Source organism: Ostrea edulis, chromosome 3 (genome assembly GCF_947568905.1).
Source record: "Ostrea edulis chromosome 3, xbOstEdul1.1, whole genome shotgun sequence".
NCBI classification, from domain to species: Eukaryota; Metazoa; Mollusca; class Bivalvia; order Ostreida; family Ostreidae; genus Ostrea; species Ostrea edulis.
The window spans coordinates 67340107-67356029 of NC_079166.1; the positions used below are offsets into that span (position 1 = coordinate 67340107).

The 15923-nt window shown below is 33.2% G+C and overlaps 1 long non-coding RNA gene across 1 annotated transcript in view; it reads right to left on the bottom strand.

Moving 5' to 3' along the window:
- Positions 1 to 15174: 15174 nt before the first annotated feature.
- Positions 15175 to 15923, bottom strand: part of LOC130052750 (uncharacterized) — a 29473-nt gene continuing 28724 nt past the window's right edge. Inside the window, exon 3 of the long non-coding RNA XR_008801133.1 lies at positions 15175 to 15479. This is a non-coding gene — a long non-coding RNA (uncharacterized LOC130052750). The remainder of the gene's footprint in view (positions 15480 to 15923) is intronic.

Below are 15923 nucleotides of genomic sequence, written 5' to 3' on the forward strand. Positions count from 1 at the left end.
TCTATCCCCACAACTATTTTACTTAATATTTTGTATAATATCATCATTTCAGTTCAGTTAAAAAGATTTGTTAAGATTTTAATATAAAATACGTTTGAAAATTGAAGGCATTAGTCTGGTCCCAATCTTAAACCTACGCTTTGATATTGAAAACAGTGGTGGTGTTTTTAACAACGACCATTATATGTTATTGTTATATGCAAATAAAGATATATTGGGTGACTGCCGTCCCCAACTATTTTTGATAGTTGTAGTGAATGAGAAGACCTTAAGTTTAAAGTTATGAATTGAAGCCCTGTAGCGAAAGAGGAGTGCCTCTCATCGATGAAAGGTGTAGATAGCGAACAGTGATCAATCTCACAACTCTTACATACAATACAAAATAGAAAGTGGGGCAAATACGGTTCAGAGGTGGGATTTAAGAAATGAAATCAAAGTGCAAGGTAAAATTCAAGCAATGTTTGCTGATGGAGATCCTGATTCCTTTCCCTTCTACGAATACAGATTTTGAAGACAGGGGAAGCTATTTTTTCCACGTGTAAGAATTTTAGAATTATCAACGTCCAACCTCTCCGGATGCCCCCATTGCTATCTGCTTGAAAATGAAGTACACTTCGTAATAATTTATAATCTATCTGCCTGCTACTGTCACCTGGTAATCTTCATGATTGATTATATCATTTATTTGTGAACTGGCATTAAACACATTTCGTCGTACTGTTTTTTGCTTGAATAGCAATTTAACTATACAAATATGGCAAATCATATTTGCGCAATTCGACTAGTTATCAAAATGATGATTAATAATTATATCACTTCTTGACAACACGGCCTTTTAGTTGAATTCAAGAAAACACATCGTCACTTATTCAATTGTTGAGAGTAAGATATTAACATTGAACTTAACAATAATAATCTTTCATGATCAAAAAGCCAGACATTTGATTTTTTCATATCATGACCAGATGATGAATCTTGTTCACATATTGGATTTTTTCCTATCCACATTCGATATTATAAGTGTTTATATAACTTCTAATGGGCGATTTGAATAATTTCTAATCGGTATGTTGAATTTTTGGAAAGATGAAGTCCTTTGCATGTAATGTCCCCATAGATACTAACTTGTTTGAACGAGGTAACTAACTCGTTCTAATGAGGTAATTAACTTTTTATAACGTGGTAATTAATTCGTTATAATGAGGTAATTAACTTGTTATAACGAGGTAACTAACTCGTTATGATGAGGCAATTAACTTGTTATAACGAGGTAACTAAATTAATGCTTAAATTTTACGGTGAAAAACTTCTGTTTGATTTGTATTCAATTCTTAACTTCTGAAACTGTCTGGCTATACAGTATGCATGTAAATATGTATATATGTGTTGTTATTTTTTGCATGCTTACCTTGTGATATTTTATTTTGTATGTGATAGTCGGTTTAAGAGCTCTGTAAAGCTCAAGTTATTTGTTACTATTGTATACAGTGTCGACTTTAAATAAAATTTACTTACTTAACTAATTCGTTATAATGAGACAATTGACGTGTAATAACGTACAAGAGGTAACTAACTCGTTAAAATGAGTCTTCTTCCAAAATGAGCCTATAAAGAATCTGTAATCCAGTAAAAAAAAATCCTTAATTGTGTCTGTGTGTGTGGGGGGGGGGGGAGTCTTTGTAAACAAAGCTAAAATCTTAAAGAGTTCTCATGACTAAGCTTTAAAGTTGACAAAGAAACATAAGACGGAGGTTTTTTTAGGGACACCTTTGATGGAACCAATGTAGCAAGCAATATAATTCATTAGGATTTTATGAAGCTGTGAAGAACGGGACCTTCATAAAGTCCAGATTAATCATCATCATTTTAAAAAGGCACATTTTACCAAATGAATTGTTGGCATTGACACATTATGAGAACTTGCATCAAAATCTAGGAATCAAAGACAATTTTACAAAGAAAAAATGACAGAAAAAAGTCGGCATTGATACTTACTGTTTCCAACGGGAAAGACAACTTGAAATAGGATAAAAAATATTTTCGTTGAAACGTTGAAGTGTACTGCTCTGTCTGTTTTACACGTTCCTTTGTGTAGTAGATAACATTTGGTGATGAGTTGCCTCCAGTAGATCTCCAAGGAATCGCGATGATCTTGGCATACAAATAAGTAGTAACCGTCATCTGCACGATAGTTCTACGTCAAAGTACCCCGATCTGTACAGTAGGAGGTCAATCTCGGTTGATTATTACAAAGAGGTTCAACTTTAAGATATCTTAAATATCCATTATCTCTTTTGAACAATTATTAAGGGTTGACAAGTCCCTAAAACAAGGACCAGCTCTAAAAAAAAAATTAAAAAAACTCACGTTCCCATGACTTGTCAGCCATACATATATCTGTTTACCCACGAAACAAATCGAGATAAGTGAAAAATGTTCTAAATACATACTCTTTTCTGCAAAAATTATACTTTATGCAAGTTGTGGATCATTTATATTTTTACGTCCGCCAAGGGATGTACATGTACCTCAGATTACTGGCTCGTTGGCTACTTCTGTCGGCAAATGCTCAACAATAGCATGATTTCCCAGCAATTTTATTGTTTTATCTTAATTCTTAAGGGATTTTCCTCAAATATTGTCTATACTTACTGGACAAATTCTATTGTATTGGATATTATTTAATTTTCCAAAATGACGTTTTCTATAGATTATATAGGATCCTCAGATTAATAATAAAGATTTGGCACTTCACAATATGGTTTGCAAAATTTAGTATACATACGATAAAATTGGCGTATGATCTAAACTTTTATTGGGTATGAATAAAATTGTAGGAATGACATATGTCAGTCATATTGTAGCGACTGTCTGATATCTCCGTGTACGGCCTCTTTTAAAACGAAATTGAATTTAATTTGAACCATAACCTTAGCGTCCTTGATGAATTGTCAAAAATAATGTTTGTTCAAGTTTACTCCCTTTAAAACTAAAGCTGTACTCTTTCATTGAATAAGAACATTAATCATTGATAAAATATTTTTTTCAAGATTGTCTGTTGGAGTATGTGTCATGTCGTCGGAAACCCACGGTTGGTCGCATGTTCTTTTACCTACCATGGGACACAACGTTGATAGTTTACTGGAAGGTGTAGCTCATCTTCTTTATGCGATTTGTCGCTTTACCATTCCTTATTGCGATATTCAACCGAAAAAAAGCCCCATATTTCCAGTGTTTGCGGGAATATAAAAACATGGATTTGGAAGCAAGAATTTTGACAAGTTACAAAGCTTTCAGCGATATGCTTATGATAATAATAATAAATTCTTTTATTTAGACAGGATAGCACAATTAGTACAAATGACTAGTTTACATTGTGGTCCTGTATAAAACATATTCACAGAAAAATAAATGAGAGAATAGAAAAATAAATACTATAATATGAAATATATACATAAAATATACACACAATATCAATGGGGAAAAATAAAAATATACATATCTATATATTACTTATTTGAGTAATAATGCTGCAAATACGCTGATTTAAAAGATGTAACAGAACCACAGCTCCTGATAGACTCGGACAACTGATTCCATAACATTGTGGAGGGTACCTTAAAAGACCGTTTATAATATTCAGTTCGAACTTTCGGTAAACATAAAATGCCACTATTGCTACTTCTTGTTGTTCTGGAAATAACTTGGCTGACAAAACTAAGAACGTTCACATATTCTGGTGTCATGTTATTAAGAACCTTAAAAGCAAGCACTAGTTTTCTATATACAAAACAATCATAAACAGGCATCCATTTAAGAACACTGAAATATCAGCTGTAGAAGTTTGAGTTACTTTCACCTTCAATATAATTATGGCTGACCTTTTCTGTAATTTAAAAAGTCTGTCAATAAAAACCCTGTTTTTGGCTGAGCACCAAACTGTGAAACAATAATCAAAATGAGGAAATATAACAGTGTTATGAATTTTCAATAATGCTGCATTTGACATAAAAAAAATTGCAGACGACGTAAAATGCGTATTTTCTGTGAAAGTTTCTTGCATAAAGAATCAATGTGTACAGACCAGGTTAGACATTCATATATTTATATGCTTTACCACTTCTATGTCAGTTTGTTTTGAAATTAATCTTATTGACAATATAAACATTCCTAACAACTTATCTCTTTCGCCCTTCATCTGGTCCACTTTCGTGATCATTGACTCGTTGAATATTCATACCCGATTTTAATTTATTCGTACCTAGACTGCATAGTTGTTCTGTTCAAGCGAAGATTTTGACGATATAGCCCTGTAAACCCGATCGTTGATAGTGGCACAATAGTACACACACACTTTCATGGGCGCCGCCATTACTGCTAACGCTTAGAGTTTCGGCAATACTTGCGGCGATTCCCATTGGTCTTAGTTAGGTCACGTAAGGTCATGCATTTTAATGAGTTATGCGAAAAATATTTGCATTGTGTCCCACGGAAAGTTAAAGAAGTACGAGCGACTGTGGGATTAGGATTGCTGCATAAGATTTGAGCTGGTCCCAGTAAAATGAAATAGGAAGCAAACAAACATCGGAAGAAACAATCGTTTAACACCTTCTCTACCGTACCGGTGTAGCGGTGATCGCTGTCGCTGGTGCTCAGGGTCGCTCTAAATATAGCGGTAGCCCTGCTATTCGACGCTCGCATAATTCGACCCATAGGTAATTGTAAACATTTTATATGGTTTTAATCAGCAATTCTTGTGAAGTATGGTGATGAAAAAAAAACCAACAAAAGACAATAAAACAATTGGTATTATTGAATTATTTTGTTTTAAAAACCAGAAAATGCTTTGGTTTTTAATTCTACATCTGAAATTAGCGGTGATCGCTGTCGCTGGTGCTCAGGGTCGCTCTAAATATAGCGGTAGCCCTGCTATTCGACGCTCGCATAATTCGACCCATAGGTAATTGTAAACATTTTATATGGTTTTAATCAGCAATTCTTGTGAAGTATGGTGATGAAAAAAAAAACCAACAAAAGACAATAAAACAATTGGTATTATTGAATTATTTTGTTTTAAAAACCAGAAAATGCTTTGGTTTTTAATTCTACATCTGAAATTGTGATCGGCATATGAACTTAATTTATGCACATATTTTAATGAAAGGACGTGCATTTTAACTAGTATATTAAATTATATAACTAGTGCAGCTCCTTTAGCAAACATATCAACAGAAACTTACTAATAATTATTCATTTTACATGCAAGAATCATCGAGATCGGCATCCCACCAATGTCGTCTTGTACTCGAGTCTCGACTGATTTATTTCATGATTATGCTTATGATAACAATACCTTGAACGTAAGATAGTGGTTTAAAAAGAAAAAGTGAATATTATTGTTTTTATTGTCGATGATTTAATTGCTAGTATGAATAAAGGCGAATCATGATCATACTCTACCAGTCTAATTCAAAACAAAGTTGTGCCTCGAATTTCCTCTATTGTGTTTTTTAATATCGAAAAGCCATCAGCTATGTCAATGAAGTATTTTTATATAGGTGTTGAAATGCTTAGGTATTTAGTTTCAATTTTTTGCGCAATTACTTATGAATTTAAAGCAGATTTTCGACATAGTTTGTGGTCAGAATAATCCAAGCCCCATGACTAATTTTCATTTGTAATTAAATGAGCACAAAGCACAACTAGCCAATCCAATAAACTTATCATGGTTATGTAACACTAATCTGACTAAGAAGATAGGTGCCTGTTTTTGACCGACTCGGGTTTACATTTCTAGGTAAACATCATATCTATAGATATATCTAGTGTTTTCAATGATGATATCAGACATTCAGTATTTGAAAAGTGGATAATTTATGATGAATTAATACATGCATAATAAAGCCTTTTACTGAAGAAAGTATATAACCAATATTCCACACCAATTGCAATAGGATATATTTTTATTCTTTTCAATTACATTTCTACTTTGGCTAATTTTTTTTAAAAAGATATGCCAATTTTATACATATATTTCGGACCATAAGACTGAACACAAATGATTTGTGGATTTTTATGTGTTTGATAGAAAGTTCGGTGAGGATGTATGCTGGTAATTAAGGAGTATATGTTTCGAATCTTAAGAAGATTTCGTCTCTCTGAATGTATGTTATTTGAGGTATCTTTTCGAAATATTTCTGTGGCCCTTAAAAGGACCGGTTTTCTTCTCGAGCTTTACTCTGTCAGAAGAGCTCTCCTTATCTGTGCGCCATATTTCCATAGGTTTCCCTGGGAAATATGAACACCATCAGCCGCAAAGTCCTGGGGATATTTCAGTCGAAGTAAAATAAAGCTTTGCTCACAGAATTGTGTTGATAATGTTCCTCTTCCTCCTGAAGATATCACTTGTCAGACCAGGGCTCTTCTTGAAAGTACCACCCCTGTCTAGAATCTGTCCCACGAGAACAGTTCCAACTCTGCTGTCTTCTAGGACCTGCACCAGTTGTAGGACGTTTTCAGCCACCTTCCTATGTTTTCCGTCATCGCTGATGTCGTTTCCACCGAGATGAATGAAAACTCGATCAGGGGAATACTGAAGCAGGTTTTGCAGGCAGGTTTGATCTGGCTCCTTTGCTGTCATGCCACCAACTCCAAAATATTTTATTCTCGGGTCTGCTTCGGTAGATCTTCCGAGACGCGAGACAAAAGACGATCCAAAGACGGCAACTTTCATGATGATATTAAACAAATGGACGTCGATACCGTGGCTTTTGTACATACTCGTGAAGCCAGTCCTATCATATTATTGGCTGACTGCAAAAAGTGAGATTCACTCAAAGTACTGCTCATTTTTAAGTAGTTCCTAGTCATGAATTTGATATAAGAAAATTGTAATTTTATGATATTAAAAATGATTCAAATAAATGTTCCTAATTAGAACCAGGATCATGAAAATATATCAATCTTTAAAGTCATAATTGATATATACATTGTGCTGAAATTATGTACCTTTCAAACCATTTACAACTTTACAAATTACAAAGTCACGGTCAATATGACCATGCGCAAAAAGTTACAAAAAGAAATTTTTATGAAAGTAGGACAAAATGTCACAGGACAAAAAGTCACAGTTTTATAAGAAAATAAAACCAAAAGTCACAATTAGAATTTTATGATAGTAGAACAAAATGTCATAGGACAAGAAGTCACAATTTATAAGAAAATGAAAATCTATTGACTTTTGATAGTGATATTGATAGTGATATTTGAAAACATATCTGTTTTATTTATATTTTCTATGAGATTTTGATAATAATTATAGATTAAATTGTTATTCCTTTTATCATATTTATTGTACAATATCATTCTTATTTTTAAAAAGAGAGATTTCTTATGTAGATAAAATAAAAATAAGCTTGATGATCATTTGGTTTAGTATACTACATATTAATGATTGTCAAAACAAAATCTGATGACAGAATTATGGTTGGCTTCCTTTCACTCCAGAAGAAGAAAAAGCCGCCAGACGTTAGTTTTGTTGTCTTATGGTTTTTATTGGGAATAAGAAGGATGGCACGATCCCCCATGCCTGCTGGTTTCTACACTCGACCCTGCTATATGTACATGTATATAGAGTCTAGTTGGTTAAATGTTAACACAAAAAGAATTACCTCGTAATAGGAAAGTCTTCCACTTTTGTACAAAAACACCCAAAGTAAACCTCCAAGTTGTATACAGTAGATGTGTGGTTGTTCGCCTATCGGAGATAATTTGAATTCAGATAATCAGAAAATATATTTGAAATAAAAGAGGGTGAGAGAAGAAACATACTATACAAAATAAATAAATGAATAATAAAACAATGTTGAATATGTGCCTACGTATTGTTCGTAAATTGGGCGAGTGGTATTTGTACTTATGATTACGAAGGTTGGTCACGGTAGAATAACCTGGTGTTATTTTATTTACAGGTAATTGTTTATACCTGCACGTTAATCCAAGTTTAAGGCGTCTAGCTGTGCCTTGTTCACACCTGTTATCATGTGATTAAAATATAAAAGATGACTTAGGAATTGTTATGGAGATAACACTATTGTAAATATGCTTTGAATAAAAAGCCATTGTTTTCAAGTTGTTTATTCGTTATTAGATATCTTAGACATGATTCAGAAATCTTATGCATTAAAATATCAATTTTGGAGTTGGATAATACAAGTTAATTTGTATCTTTCAAGTTATGATGTGCATACGAAACAGAAAACTGAGAAGGGGGTTTATTATTACTATGGATTTAAAACCAGTAGGGCACCGCTTCGAGTTAAATACCACGCATGCGCAGAAGCCGGTGATCCGAGTCGTTCTTTTCCCTATATATTCTATTAAGAGCGACCCTGGTCACCAGCGACAGTCACCACGGTTACACCGGTCAATTTGACCGGTGGCGCGTAAAAACAAGACTACGCAAAAGGAGTGCCTCTAAATCTTTGAAACTACGTCCATAAGATGTATGATCTATATATCATATTTTTGGAAATTTTCTCTATTTTTTAACTATGTAAATTTTAATTAAGTAAATAAAGCCATTAAATCAATAAAAGCATTTAAAGTGAAAGATGACTTCGTCTAAATATGACGCAACGCTTTGTCGCAAGGTCATTTTCCCCCTCGATACAATTTTTTTTTATTGTCCCTCTGAATGCAATATTTTTTATATGTTTGAAAAGCATATATTCCCTGCCTTCAGTGTATATAAAAATTATTTATAATGCCCAGCAATGTAATAAGAAAATAGCAATTGTTTGCACACATACGTGTTCTTGCGCTTTAATTTCTCAATTTTAAAACAGATCGGCGTTTTACCTATATTCGTATATTGAAATAGGGAAAAGTAAATACAGCCTGTAAAAGTAGAGGGAATTTCCTTTTTTATGAGCCCTTATTCGTGTTATAATTCTCGGTAGTTTTTATACAACGATAAAATGAAATTGGGACATGCGGTGCGGTTTTTATCAAAATTACTGACAAAATGACGTCGCTGAATCCGATCGACCCGCGTCGCACAATAAAGTAGTGTAAAATATGTGTATTGGCCTATATTGGTTACTTGCTTTTGATACACTAAATCAATATACACACCTGTATGAAATAATTACCCTGGTATTCTCTGTTTTTAAAAAAAACTCAATAAAACCATTATTGATACAAGTAGATCTATATATCAGAACTTTACACAAACCATTTGTAAGTTCATGAAACACATATTGAGAATGCATCGGTAGAGTACGTATACATTGAAAAAAAAAATACATCAGATTTAGATATAAATATCATGTAACATTTTTCGGTATAGCTATATTTTTTTTCTGCCAAACAAAGAAAAAAATTAACAAGTCCGACGCTTTTTTCCGTGATCCGGATCCGGGGTTTACTGAGTGTGCAGGAGTAACACGTGTTTCCGTTTGACTGAAAACAACACAGCGAATGCTAAGATTTCAACGCTTATATACAACCTTCACTATGGAAAACGACCTGATATCGTCAGATGAAGAAGATGCATTGGACCTCTTTTTGCAGGATACATTTGATGACGATCCAAGCGACTCTGCATTCACTATAAATGGCATGTAAGTTGATGTAGTCACAGAGGACTAGGAAAAAGTGCGCGAAAAGCTGTTTGTGGTTTTGTCGTTTTATGGAAATTTACAATATGATGCCATCATTTGTCGTTTCGTGAAAGAAAGTATCTATATGTATGATATTTACACCAAGTATGCAACATACAACTCTTTATTAAGAGCTGAACATATATGATTTAATGTGTTCAATTTGTCCGCGCCCGGCATTCATGGGCGCTCGTGTGCTGATTTTCTATGTTGATTAAAATCCTATCTTTCTATTTCCTCAAAAAAAATTCAAACATGAATAATTAGGAAAAATCATATTGTGATATAATTCATTATCATAATTTGAGTTATTTTTTTCATATTGTAGCAAACACGAAATGCGGGGGGGAGGGGGTCGATTTTCGAAAGGCTAATAGAAAAATCATGGTTCCCTTTTACATTGTATCTAAGTACATGCATTTCATACCCATGTAGTTAATCATATATGACAATAAATCACATGTTATCCATACCTGCTGGTGCTGGTGTGGCAGGTGTGCTGTTAGTATTAGAATGCTCTAGGCCTATCGTTGAAATGATTATGCCCTATGGACCCGAGGCCTGAGACATAGTTTGATTATTCAAAACCAGTGTGCTATGAGATAATGATCAAGTGCCCCATCTTGCCTAGATTTCTCTAATTTTGACTAAATATATATCCTATTTAGTCTTTTGTACTATTTTCTATCATTTTTTTATGAGGTGAAATTAATAAAATGACGCAAATTTTAATGGTTTTTGAAAAAAATTAACTTCTCCCAATAAAGTAATTCAGGATCAATAGATTTTGTCATTTATTTCTCCGAGAGTGGAAGAAATTATTGCTTCTTACATTGTTCAGTACATTTTTCTGAGCACAATACCACGATTTACCTTAATTTTGAAAATTTTAAGGGGGGGGGGGCTGCATCCCTCTTAAAGCCGCCACTGGGCATCTCTATTTGTAAATGAATTGACCAATACTTCCAAGCGAAGCTATCCACTGCTTCCTTGAAGCTTACATTGCTTTAAAGCTTAGATCAGGAATGTTTAATTGTAATTATTTTTTTCATCTTTAAAAAGGGTATTGGAATCCCAGTCCTCAGTGGGAAGTTCCCAGTTATCTTCCGCTAGCGAGGATCCATTGGCAAATCCAGACATGCATTGGAAGGATGCTAATGTAGAGGACACAGGGGCACCGGATCCAAGAACTGTGGCTTTTCACCCGAAACGACAACCTGGCATTCAGATGGGACGACTCTTGAGGTTGTGTATAGGGTGAAACCCATTGTTGCATTACTAGATATCACATAAATGTACATGCGAAACATAGAAGATAAAAAAACATATCATGTTCCCCAAACGGAGTTTGGGGACATATTGGTTTTACTCTGTTTCTTAGTATTATCATTCCTTCTTCTTGTGACTTTTTTGTCTACGTGCCAAATATATACAGATCGGTGTAATAAAAATTGCAAATGCACATGCGCATGCACGTGCATTGTCGTTTGAAGGTTCATTTCTTTGAATGACCATGACTTTCTTTGTTTTTCAACAGAATCTTTTGAAACTTAGATTAAAAATTTGTCTTGATGCTCTTAACTCAAATCTATAGTCAAAATTACTTTCCAGCACGTGCATGCACGTGTGTTAAATTCGATTTTCAAATCACCATAACTTTTTTATATTAAATGATGGAAACAATATGAAATTTATACTGTAAGTATATCGATCAAATACCTATTGAATAGCATCAACAAAAATAATGTGTCTTACTTACGCGCACATGCATCGATTTTGGTCCTCGTAGTTTTGAGTTGCTGTTAATTTCTCATTTTTCATTGAACTGTTGTGAAACTTCTGTTGTAATCATACATGTATATTTAGACTTGAAATACATCAACATGGTCAAATTACTCAACAGCACGTGCGTGCATGTGCACAGAATTTTTAGCTGTCTATAACTGTTTCTACTACTGTTTTTGTTGCACATTTTATGAAATGTTCAGTTATAATATTTGCATGTGCGGGATTTATGTGAATAATTCGTTATATATTATATGATGAGATTCATGCATAAACTAAAAGGCAAATATATAAATTGGTAACATTTCTTTTCGAAAATGTATCGGCAACAAAAAATTATATGGCATATAGTTTTGGTCTGTCTGTTTGTCTATGCTAAAAGCCACAGCTTTTGAATGGGTAATAATTTTACATTTGTATGCATTTGGAAAGAACTTTCCGGTGTTACCAAATGTTTATACTTTGTGACTTTAACTTTGCTGATATTAAAAGGCATTGGTGTTTGTCAAATGCATTTGCATTTATTGCATTTTATATTTAATATATTGTATATCATTTCTAATGATTTCTTATACAGTAAAGCACGTATTACAATGCTATGTTTTATTTTTTTATTTCATCAACTGAGAAGTTAACACGCATACAGTCATTGGTTGATCATGTTTGTGAGAAATCGAAGGAATTATACCAGCCTTACAGGGAAATAGCGGTAGATGAGAGAATGGTTGCCTCTAAGCATAAGTTCTCGGGTATTCGTCAGTTCATTAAAGACAAACCTGTTCGCTTTGGGATAAAGCTTTGGGTTGTAGTATGTAATATGTCTGGCTATACATACAACTTTTTTGTCTATCTTGGTAAAAATAATACTATTTTTACAGATAAAACAAAGGGTATTGGATTTAATGTCACTATTACATTGTGTAAACCTCTTTTTGATCAAGGATATAGGTTGTTTACTGATTGTTTTTATACATCGATAGCTCTTGGCAAAGATTTACTTGCTAGGAAAATTTACCTTATTGGTGTACTGAAATCTAATAGCTTGTCTATACCTGATGAACTTAGAAATGTGAAAATATGGGAAAGAGTAGCCACTAGATATGATTTTAGATGGCACAGAGTTGATGAATTTGTATTTGTGCAATGGAAAGATTGTAAGGTAGTTACTTTTATGTCGCCATTACACCATGGCTCAGCTACAACTGTTTGTGAACGCACTATGAAATCTAGATTAACTTGGAACAAAAAAGGACTTGTACAACCTGTAGTTGCTAATGATTACAATAAATGCATGGGAGCTGTAGATCTTTCAAACCAGTTTACAAGTAAATATCCGTCTTATATTAGAACACGGTATCATTGGTGGAAAGTTCTGTTTTTTCATTTGCTTGATATCATGGTTGTTAATTCTTGTATTATTTTTGAAGAATTTAGAAAATTACATGCCAATCAGTTTACAAATTGTTCTTCTGTATATGGACAACTTGAATTCCGCGAATCACTTGCCATGTCACTGAGGGGTTTAAATGAAAAGTGTGTATCAAAAGAAAGTCCTATTGCATGTATACCTGAATTTTTAAATAAAAGGAAAGACTGTACATTTTGTAATGCTGAGGCAATTTTTATGAATGAGAAGGTTCCAAGTTATAAGACATCTGTATTTTGTGTATCATGTCAAGTTCCTCTTTGTTTATCAAATGACAGAAATTGTTTTAAAAAATGGCAGAGTAAAGAAGGGGAAGATGTTAGAAATTGTGCAAATTTGTCATGTAAAAAGAGAAAAGTATGAATATACTGTGTTCTCAATGCATATTTCTTTTCTGATGTCAGAGGTATCACAAGTGAATGTAATGCAATACACATAAAATGTGTGTAGTTCTTAAAATCTGGAATAGTTTACTGCATGTACATTTTTGTTTCAATATGTTAAATGGCTTGTTTTAAAAGGTTGCATATAATAAGCACATTCTTGTTAAACATGATGCAAGTGCAGTTAGATATGGTGATTTAAAGCAAGTACATGTACATGTACTTGAACATTCCTACGTGGAGAGGAAAAACGGGTAGTACTTTATGATAACATTTGATACGGTGTTGTTGCTTAGCAACCAAATATATTTGATGTAAAAAAAAAAATCAAATTATTTTGAATGAACTGTTAAAGATCTTTATTTTTGATGTTGCAGTATTCTATCTAGTGGAAGATATTCACAGAACATTATATTGTTAAAAAACGATGTCAATGTACATTACGTACAACTTTTGAATTTATGACCTTTGACCTTAATTATCTCCCATGTGTTCATAATGTTTGTTAAAAAAAAATTAAAATCATTAAGATCTGCCTACATATTATATTTTCAAAATAATGTGGCATTTACTAATAACCATGATATGCAATTATGTTTAAATTGTGTCAAATGGCTGCAGAAAGGCAAATCTTGGTCAAAATTGCACTGCGAGTGTTGTTACTTAGCAACCAAAAATATTTATATGTCAATAAAATTAATTAATTTGATTGTAATGTTGTTGTAGCATCAGCTCATACATTTAGAATTTCCTATTTTTGGTTCTAATCTAGTGAGAGGGGTCATGATATATATATTTCTGAAAAAAATGTTTGAAAAATCTGCACTTATTTGACCTTTGACCCTGTAGACCTCTTTAAGGTCATGGAATATCCTGACAACATTTTTAGAAAATTGTTCTCCGTCCAATTGTGAACAAAATTATATGTCATATGCCTTTATCAAATGAAGGCACATATTGATTTAAATCGATTTAAAAGACACTGGCATCTTGTCTTTAAAAACCTCTAAAAAATACCGGTAGAGAAAGGGTTAAAAATATGTACTCTTCTTTAAGACCAACTTTAGAATATGTCTCTGCTGTTTAAGATGGATGTAGCTCATTTGAAAAGTGATCTCCTAGGAAAAGTCCAATTATGTGCTGCACGAATTATTACTGGCCGTCCTATACTAGCCTCTAGATATTCTCTATATGTAGAAACTGGTTTACAACCTCTATCTTTTAGACGAGCAACTGCTAAATAGTTAACATGTACAAGATTCACAACAACGAGGTTTCGCAGTATCTAAAAGAAACAATACCTAGAAAAATAAACATTATGTAAACATATAATCTACTTGATGCAGATAACTATGCAATATCAAAATGCAGACTTGAAGTTTACAGAAAATCATTTATACCAAACGCGGTATTTAAGTGGAATTTCCGTAGTATAGAAGCAAAGCAAGATACTTCAATTAAACAATTTCGTAGAAGTGATAGCTCTAATAATATCAATAACAATTCCAAACCCCCTGCATATTTTTCATATGGTTCTCGTTTGCTGAATATCTAGTGATCAGTCATCCAAATAATACTTTGTTAAACACCACTCTGGTTCCACGCACAAGTATTCTGATTTCCTCATTGACAATATCTTCGTAGTCTTTGGTGATCAAATCTTCTAAAAGTATGTTGGAATTCCCATGGGCACGAATTTTACTCCTTTGTTTGCTGACCTGTTTTATATTGACATAAAGCAGACTTTATTCAAAAAACTATACGTGAAAAAACCCCACAATTATTGTTGTTGCTTTAAATGCGGCATTTAGATATATCGACGACATTTTATCTATGACAATAATAATGTTCATTCATATATCGTTACATCCCCGTGAACTCAAAATAAAAGACACCACAGAGTCGTCCACCTCTGTTTCATACTTAGATAATTTATTGAAAATAGATATTAACAGCAAAATAACAACTCAACTTTATGACAAACGGCGTGATTTCAGTTTCTCAATCGTCAACTCTTTCTTAGTTTTGTCTTGAAATGCTCTTTCTCTGGCTTCAACACATGCATGCATCAACCAGCACTATAACATATTATGTAGGCACATTCGGAGGAGGGGGTGGCTTGGGTTTAGGATCTGCATGAGGATTCCCTGTATTTGATGGTTCTCTTGTCCCTCTGTCTGGGCCCGACGAATAGTCTGCACGACTTGCTTCAATGCTGGACGGCTTGCAAAGCAATTTAAAATCATATAGTAGAGATAATTGGTGTTAAAATAGTATGGATCTTAAGATATAAAACCATTCTCAACTGACTTCGTTGCTGTGTTAAGAAGTTTACTTCAAAGCATTTCACCATTTTACTGCTCTTGGATGTTGATTAAAAGTTAAATAAATATAGCTGATAACAAATAACTTTCATTAATCATAAAATACTTTCATAAAGACAAGTTTTAAAGGGCCTATGCAATGAAATCGTGTTTAAAAAGAATTTTCGTTACTAAGTTGAGCTTAATGCTATCAACAATTGAATTGATGCGCTTCAATTCAATTGAAGAGAGCAATAATGGATATAATGCGCGCATTAATTCATTTGATGAGAACAATAATTGATTTAATGCGCGCAATTATTCAATTATTGCTGTCTTCAATTGAATTAATATCTTTAATTCA